This window comes from Macrobrachium nipponense, chromosome 22, assembly GCF_015104395.2.
Source record: "Macrobrachium nipponense isolate FS-2020 chromosome 22, ASM1510439v2, whole genome shotgun sequence".
In the NCBI taxonomy this organism is placed as follows: domain Eukaryota; kingdom Metazoa; phylum Arthropoda; class Malacostraca; order Decapoda; family Palaemonidae; genus Macrobrachium; species Macrobrachium nipponense.
The window spans coordinates 56,621,991-56,631,990 of NC_087213.1; the positions used below are offsets into that span (position 1 = coordinate 56,621,991).

At 40.5% G+C, this 10,000-nt stretch overlaps 1 protein-coding gene across 1 annotated transcript in view; it reads left to right on the forward strand.

Moving 5' to 3' along the window:
• Positions 1–10,000, forward strand: part of LOC135198278 (uncharacterized) — a 103,329-nt gene that overhangs the window by 76,595 nt on the left and 16,734 nt on the right. The gene's annotated exons all lie outside the window — the stretch shown is intronic.

Here is a 10,000-nt window from a genome sequence, read left to right on the forward strand (position 1 = left end):
ACGAACATTGCAAATTATTTTTACTGTCTTGACTGACATTTGTCAACACATCGTTCGGACACAAAAGACAAAAAGTTATTCATAAAGAAAGAAACGGATGATTAATTACAAAGGAGACATTGTATCGTTTCTAAGAAATAATAATAGTAAAAGAGAAGTTATGAATAAATATCTGTTGTCTATTCAGGATTACGTACCTAAAAAAATAATTGTGTAAACATTCGGACAATGGAAACTTGGAGGCATTCAGTTTTTTTTTTCTTTTTTGCCCGACCTTCACCTTAGACTGCAGAAGATGAGTCACAGATATCGGGCAAAACTTACTAGTAGATTGGCAAGACCCAAGCTCTTAGCTGTTGAGGCGACCGCGACGCCATTTGCAAAAGAGCCCAGAAAAATTTCTAGAACCAAATAATTATCTAGATTTTTTTTTTAACTTCCACCAATTCTATTTCATTTCGTGAACCGTTTGGTCACAGTTGCTCATTTTTTTTTATATAACTGATGCTACCCCATCTATCATAATTCATTTCGCAACTTATTATATTTCATTTCTCCATTCTCTGACCATTTTTTGTGTCATTCTTCTCAGAAAAATTCTGAGGATCGTTTGTCCACAGTTACTCAAATTTTTTACTGAATTTATAATTTATAATAGATCTTCCCCATTTCCAATCTACTTTACCCCGTTCCTAGATCATCCCTGATTCCAATTTATTTTACTCCATTCCAACCCAACAAGCCACATTCCCGAAACTCTTTCCCTAGATTCCAACCCAACAAGCCACATTCCCGAAACTCTTTCCCCAGATTCCAACCCAACAAGCCACATTCCTGAAACCATTTCCCCAAATTCCAACCCAACAAACCACATTCCCGAAACCATTTCCCCAAATTCCAACCTAACAAACCACATTCCCGAAACCCTTTCCCCAGATTCCAACCCAACAAACCACATTACCGAAACTCTTTCCCCAGATTCCAACCCAACAAGCAACATTCCTGAAGCCATTTCCCCAGATTCCAACCTAGTAAACCACATTCCCGAAACCCTTTCCCCAGATTCCAACCCAACAAGCCACATTCCTGAAACCATTTCCCCAGATTCCAACGGAACAAGCCACATTCCCAAAACCCTTTCCCCAGATTCCAACCCATCAAGCAACATTCCTGAAACCATTTCCTCTTATTCCAACCCAACACACCACATTCCCGAAACTATTTCCCCAGATTCCAACCCAACAAGCAACATTCCCGAAACCTTTCAATTCAACCTTAACCCAAAGCCAAACCATTCCCGAAACCATTTCCCCATATTCCAACCTAACAAACCACATTCCAGAAACCCTTTCCCCAGATTCCAACCCAACAAGCAACATTCCCGAAACCATTTCCCCAGATTCCAACCCAACAAGCCACATTCCCGAAACCATTTCCCCAAATTCCAACCCAACAAGCCACATTCCCGAAACTCTTTCCCCAAATTCCAACCCAACAAGCAACATTCCCGAAACCATTTCCCCAGATTCCAACCCAACAAACCCCTTTACCGAGACCCTTTCCCAGATTCCAAAACAACAAACACATTCCTGAAACCCTTTCCCCAAATTCCAACCCAACAAGCCACATTCCCGAAACCATTTCCCCAAATTCCAACCCAACAAGCCACATTCCCGAAACCATTTCCCCAAATTCCAACCCAACAAGCCACATACCCGAAACTCTTTCCCCAAATTCCAACCCAACAAGCCACATTCCCGAAACTCTTTCCCCAAATTCCAACACAACAAGCCACATTCCCGAAACTCTTTCCCCAAATTCCAACCCAACAAGCCACATTCCCGAAACTCTTTCCCCAAATTCCAACACAACAAGCCACATTCCCGAAACTCTTTCCCCAAATTCCAACCCAACAAGCCACATTCCCGAAACTCTTTCCCCAAATTCCAACCCAACAAACCACATTCGCAAAACCCTTCTTCCCCAGATTCCAACCCAACAAAGCCAATACCGAAACCCTTTCCACAGATTCCAACCCAACAAACCACATTCCTGAAACTCTTTCCCCAGATCCCAACCCATAAAACCACATTCTCGAAACCCTTTCCCCAGATTCCAACTTAGCAAAATCAATTTCCTTAGCCCATTCCAAAAATTCCAGTCTACTTATCCCTATATTCCTAAACCACCAACTTCCTTATTTCCTCAACCACCTACCTACACAGGAGCTGTTCAACCACCTGCCTGCCCACCGGCTTCTTTCAATTGGCAAATTATCAGTTAAAATTCCCCTCCCTGAACAGAGAGCATGATTATGCGACCTTTAGCCTAGTGACGTGTGTGTGCCACCCACGTCATCCCAGGAGAGAGAGAGAGAGAGAGAGAGAGAGAGAGAGAGAGAAGAGAGAGAGACGATTCCATTGCATTGGTGAGGGCGGAGGGGAGAGGCCAGAGGAGAAGTGGGAGGATGTGGGAGGGAAGGAGTGAACGAGAGGTATTGGGAGGGAGGGAGAGGGAGGAAGAGTGAGGGCGAGAGGTGAGGAAGAAGTAAGTGAGGAGGCACCGAGGTGAGGAGGAGGTTTAAGGGGAAAGACTTCTCAAAGAGACCAGTTGAGGGGAGAGTGAGGAAAGGTGGGACTGTCTTTTTTTTTTGAAAGCAGGAGAGAGAGAGAGGACGTTGACATGTTGGGTGACCTTTGCGTTGTTAGATCGTGGTAATTACCATGGTGAAAATGTTAATGAAGTTTTGTAGTCTTTTATTTCAATGGAGATCTGAATTTTTCAACTTACAGTTAACGAATAGACACAAACAGAGAGAGAGAGAGAGAGAGAGAGAGAGAGAGAGAGAGAGAGAGAGGCGAATCCTAAAGGTTGAAGTTCTTATCAATATCAGTGAAAGCTCCTGAACAAAAATCCAAAACTCTGAAATTTTATGCAAGGGATATTTTCAGCAGCGAATGTAAAGTCAGAGAGAGAGAGAGAGAGAGAGAGAGCAAATGCACCCCCAACGTTTCTTTTATTCATATCCTTTCCTTTCTTAAACTTTCATAAGGTACAAAAGACCCCGACTTCACGATGATCTCGGGGACTACTTGAGAGAGAGAGAGAGAGAGAGAGAGAGAGGCTTTTAACTTAAAATGATCATCTTCAGTAACAAATAATAATCAAGAAAAATCATACATAAGGCTTCCATACACATGCCCGCTAACACACGCTATGCAGACGATGTAACATAAGTTATACCATAAAGAAAGAAATACGTAGAATGCTCATTCACAAGATGTTGGAGCCCCGTCCTTAGCAACAGCCAGATCCTATGAGTTATGTGATCTCCTTAAATGGTAGGAAGCTATGTACACATTCAGGCGCGGCTATACAAACATGCGTCAACATTGGCAATAGTCAATGTACTTTTGCGTATACATATTTCGTTTGAATAAAATGAAGGAGGTACTAGGTTTTGCCTGCTAGCAATGGCGCTGTGTATGTATGTTTGCTTATATATACTATACATGTATAGATTATAATATATTTCATACATAAATTATATATATATATATATATATATATATTATATATATATATATATAATACATGAATAACTTGATCGCGAAATGTATATAACGTTATGCTATGTATAAATAAAGGTAATGCCACGGAGGAAAGTGAAAAGAAAAACAAAATGCGAACTGCCGAGATCTCTCGATCTTAACGACCCTTTCCTTAAGGCAAGACTGATCAGAACATAGAAAAACACAGTATAGGTATGTATATATATGTGTGCATACATGTATGCATACACACATACAATACCACATCTTCAAGTTCTTGCGACACATCTGCAGCGTGCGGATAAAGTCAAGAGTCAACCACATTATGATAACGGAACGCTAATACTTTGAAGGCAGATGAAAGATGAAATGCGTCATCTTATCTGCTTAAATGTCAAGTGATTGCCAGAGAGAAAGAGAGAGAGAGAGAGAGAGAGAGAGAGAGAGAGATGCACTTGCAAAAGAATCTCATCACAAAAGGTCATTGCACAGATTCTGCAGGAACTATCTTCGTGTTCGTGCAAGGAATGCATTACGTATGGTAAAACATAGGCAGTGAACTAAAATTCCTCATACGTTTAAATGGTCTCTTTTGTATATCAGTAAATATATTATTAGATATATAAGAATATATACCTTACCACACAAGTAGTATGCAATTTATATATATTATATATATATAGTATATATATATATATATAATATATGTATATATTATATATATATATAATATATAATATATATATATATTTGTGTGTGTATATACAAACCACAGAATAGTAGTATGCACATAAATAATATATATATACATATATATATATTGTATATATAAGCTCTTTAATAACAAACTGGCATGACGTCAGAGAACAATAGTCTAACAGTTCTTAAGTCTTCTTAGAGGGTGAGGCTGCTAGCCCCATACCCTTCCACAATCAAGTTGCTACGACCATGAACGTCTAACCCCGGGCACACAATCTATCGCTTTGTTCAACAGCGACAACAAATACTGACAAGAAAACTCCACAAATATTTCATTATTACATTTCCTTTCGTCAAGTCTGAATCACAAAGATATGTGAGGACCAATTATTATTAGAAATAATCCCTGCTCTCGTCAGGTAGCCGTGTGACACCCGACAAGCAACCTCTTCTTCCTCGTCCCAGATTTTCTTGGTTTAAGGTCAGTGTCAAGAAACTTGCAACTGAGTTTCAGTCCTGCTGTTTTTTTTTTAGCGTCTCCCTTCATTCTTTTAAAACTGCATGACCTCTTTGCTATAAACAGCAAAATTATCGCGTTATTGTGCCATTAAAGTTAAAATTAACCATCTCTTCAGAGTTTGGAATGTGTACTGTAGAATTTCCACTTGTCTGGTGCCTTTTAATTACGTAGAGTTAGCTTGAAGTTATCGATTTTGAGGGCCAGAATTGTCGCCCTTTTCCTGACTTTAAGGGGAGAATAATCTCTTTTGATGCCTCTAACCTATAGGATTCTCCTTCCTCTGGAGTGTCTAATCCAAGGTGTGGAACTACCTTTCATCGTTTGCCCCAAAATGATGGCGAATCCTTTTACTTCCTTTCTATCCTAATTATGAGAAATTCTCTCCTCCATTTGACCTACCAGTTGATGAATTCCACCTGGCCTGTTTACCTTGCTCCTTCTTCTTCTTCTTCTTCTTCTTCTTCCTTCTTCTTCTTCTTTCTCTACAAACTCGTCCCTATTTGGGGTCGCTGTTCCTCCTTCTTCTTCTTCTTCTGCTGCTTCTTCTTCTTCTTCTTTCTCTACTAGCTCGTCCCTATTTGGGGTCGCTGTTCCTTCTTTTTCTTCTTCTTCTCCTTCTTTCTCTACAAGCTTGTCCCTATTTGGGGTCGGTGTTCCTTCTTCTTCTTCTTCTTCTTCTTCTTCTTCTTTCTCTACAAGCTTGTCCCTATTTGGGGTCGCTGTTCCTTGTTCCTGACTTCCAATATGAGGATCTATCGAAGCCTATACGAGGGCATGACCTACTTCTAATCGTTTAGGCAAGTTGCCCTGCTTTCATCCACTTGACCCGTTCTGTTCATCAATCCGCACTCTCAGCTTCCTTGAAATAATGCGGTTACATCCCACCTCGGGCTCTGGGTAACGAGGAAACGCAACGAAAGTTAATAAGGCATCAGGCCAGTTATCTACGAGCAGATATCAACCTTCGGCGTGTCAGGGTTATGAGAGAGTCACCACAAGGAGTTACAAGGATTAGGATGTCTCAAAGACTTGTTAGTCCATCCGAGGAGACATCTTGTGCTCACATATCTCTAGGAGCAGGTTTTACTGTTCATTCACAGTGTCCTAATGGAGAGAGAGAGAGAGAGAGAGAGAGAGATCGGCCGTAGTTTCCCAGAGTCCTGACAATTCGAAAACAAAACAAACACACGAAGCACTCGAGTTCAATTAACAGTTAGAGGTGTCTGTCTGTCTGTTGTGTGTGTGTCTGTCTGTCTGTCGGCATGCTTTCAGCAGACCTTGACTTGGAACGGTTTAATGCAGGCTGCATTTAATATAATGACACCTCTTGGGATTCATATCCGTTGCGAATACTGCGTCATTGTAGTTGCAAGGTAACATTCTTCTTGCATAACCTTACATACTCGTATTGCTTATGGGATTACCCCCCTGCAGTATTCCACTCACCTACGCCCTTTTCCAAGAGCATAACGCCAGTGCTGGCATAAGGCCAACTTATCATTTACTTAATTTCTATCGATACATTTATCAAATTATTTCATTTCATTATAATAACTAATCTCCTCTGCATTTCCCGTTACCTTTGTCTGAATAATAATAATTATAATAATAATAATGATAATAATAATCTTACTATAATGGGCGTAATGTCTGTCTGTCCGTCTGTCATTCAACCACGGCCAAACGGCTGGTCCGATAGGCATGAAACTTGGCAGGGTTATAGTGGGGACGCCTGAGATGGTTTATAATGGGGTTTCATCCTACCTCCCCATCACCTACGAAAGGGGTGGGGATGAGAAGGGATTCCCTGAAACGGAGCCGGTTCTTCCCGTGAAACAAGGCTGGTTACGCCTGTAGACTTAGTTATTTAATGAATTTTCATACATAATTTCTGTATACATACGTTTGCTAGTAATAATAAAGCTACCAGATGGGAATAGCATCAAACACAGAAAGGACAGGATACAAATACTGGGAATAAATAATAGGAGAGTATATAAAGCACCAAGAGATGAAGGACACGACCAGGAAAAAATTTATGTCGTCTAAACTCCGGAAATATGATGAAAGCCATAAACACATGAGCAGTGTCATAATCAGATACAGCGCAGGAGTAGTGGAGTTAACGAAGGCTGAACTCGGCAGTTTAGACCAGAAAACTAGGAAACACATGACAATGCACAAAGCACTACACCCAAAAGCAAATACAGGCAGACTATACATAACACGAAAGGAAGGAGGGAGAGGGCTACTAAGCATAGAGGACTGCGTCAACATCGAGAGCAGAGCACTGTGGCAATATCTGAAAACCAGTGAAGACGAGTGGCTAAGGACTGAATGGGAAGAAGGACTGATAAAAGTAGACGAGGACCCATAAATATACAGACAGGAGAATGACAAACAGAACGGGGGAATGGCACAAGCCAATGCACGGACAGTACATGAGAAAGACTAAAGAACTGGCCAGTGATGAAACATAGCAATGGCTATAGAGGGAAGAACTCAAGAAGTAGGCAGAAGGAATACTAACAGCGGGAAAAGATCAGGCCTAAAAACCACACATGTTGAATGAAGGATAGATGGAAATAACATCTCACCCATATGCAAGAAGTGCAATATGAAAAACGAGACCATAAGCCACATAGCAAGCGAAAGTCCGGCACTTGCACAGAACCAGTACAAAAAGAGCCATGATTCAGTAGCAAAAGCCCTCTACTGGAGCCTGTGCAAGACACACCGGCTATCTTGCAGTAACAAGTACTGATAACAACAACCCAAGAGAATGATAGAAAACGATCAGGCAAAGATCATCTGGGACTATGGTATCAGAACAGGTAAGGTGATACGTGCTAATAGCCCAGACGTGACGTTGATTGACAAAATCAAGAAGAAAGTATCACTCATTGATGTCGCAATACCATAGGACACCAGAGTAGATGAGAAAGAAAGAGAAAAAATTTAAAAGTATGAGACCTGAAAACCGATATAATGATATGGAATATGCCAGTGGAAATTGTACCCATAATCATAGGAACACTAGACATGATCCGAAAATCTCAGAAAAGGAATCTGGAAAAACTATAAAGGCTGAGGTAACTCCAGGACTCATGCAGATGATTGTGCTACCATGTAGAAACAGCACACATAGTAAGAAAAGTGATGGACTCCTAAGGAGGCAGGATGCAACAGAAACTCCGCACTATAAAAACTACCCAGTCGAATTGGATGACTGTGATAGACCAAAATAAATAAATAAATAATAAATAATAATAATAATAATAATAATAATAACAACAACAATTTTGTTCAATGAAGTTTGGGTCTTCTTCCGGAATAATAATAATAATAATAATAATAATAATAATAATAATAATAATAATAATAATAATATCTGACTTTAAACATACATGTACAATGTACTGAATGACACCAAGAGTTGGCTCCAACACAATCATACGAATCATACTTATGCATACAAACATATTGATCATCAAGCATCACTTTATACTGCCATGCACGCTTGCACGTAAACACAGGGCATGCGCGGGCATAATAAAAACAAGATTCGTCACTGGGGTTACCCATCCACTTGAAATCCACGTATACCTTTTGAGATACATCACGTACATGGAAGCACAGGCAAAAATGAAAGGAAAAAAAACCTTTCATCCTATGCGAGAACCTACACACTCGCACATACACATACACACAAACGCACAAACAAACACACACACAAATGAGAAGGCAAAACTAGGATATGAAACGTAATCCTACACATTTATACCTATTTAATACCAAAACACCGAGACATGTCACTCAAAGCCATTTCATCTTAGGTGAGAATCTACACCCACATACACATACACACACACACACACACACACACACACACACATGTTTCGCAACTTGAGGACAAGGTTACAGCAGCACCCGAAAAGCACTTCCTATTGTGATAGGAAATAAAGAAATTCCACGAACCTCCATCTCATTATCTTCCTCGAGGGTAAAAGCATACGTACGGAATTCATCACCGAATGACAGCTGATGCCCGAGGACTGCTTGAACCTGCTTGCTGTAGGAATCGACGCAAGCAAGCAAGCAAACTCAGCAAGCAAGACTGACGCTTCTGGCTGAACGACGTAGAGGCCAAAATCAGGAGCTCTCAGAGACCAATCTTTTTTTTTATTAGCATTCATTTATTTATTCATATTATCAACTTGATGGGGTTAGGGCTCGGGGTTGGAGGTTGGGGTTGGGAGTCGCCCTTGACGACGTATACTACACCCTGTAACCGCACCTCCCCCCAACCCAACCCCCTTGAGGCTGACCTTGAAATTCCTCCTGCTGAGTGGCAAGTTGACTCACTTAGTATATCACGCGTTATTAAGTGATTCAGTGTGCAGAAAAGGTGAGGGGCTCGAGGGGGAGGGGTGGGGAAACGGGGGAGGGGCAAGGAAAGGAGGAGGAGGAGGAAGGGGAGGAGAGTTGGGTATGAGGAAAAGGAGGAGGAGGACTAGGAGAACATTTTAAAGCCCTTGCATCACTTCGCAAGGAGAATGAGTCTTCAGCTATTAATCTGATTATTTTTTCAAGGCTTTTTATTCTATCTATTTAAAGGTCTGTTGCTTATCTGCATGCGCGTGCGCACGCACTCGATGCCAACTTGACTGTATGATTTATAATCTGAATGGGATGGTCTCTAATGAAAGCAAGCACTTCGCTTTAGAAAGGACTCTCACAAAAGACTCCTTAGGCTGTGGGTATTTTCATTTCGTTAAAGATGCCCACTTAGATAACAACATGCTGGCTTTAACTAGTCCAGACTGGAGAGAACGACCAGGAAGAATATTTGGGCTTAAAAGCTTGGTTACGGACACGAAATACACGAAGGTTGAGTCAAGAATGTGGCACAGAAAAAAAAAGATATAATAGAAAATAAAACCGATGATGATGATGATGATGATGATGTGGGAAAAAATGAGAGAAAAAATGAAAAATAAATAAAAAATGAAAAAAATGAAATAAAAAACACAGGAAACATTATCTGCAGAACAAAAACAATGAAAAGAACAGAAAGCAACTAAGATGACGAAGGAGAAGTCGAGAGAACAAATGAATATAAAAAAAAGGACTAAATAAAAACTGAAAATATTCCGTATAACAAAAATATGAAAAAAACAGAAAGCAACTAAGATGACGAAGGAGAAGTCGAGAGGACAAATGAGATAAA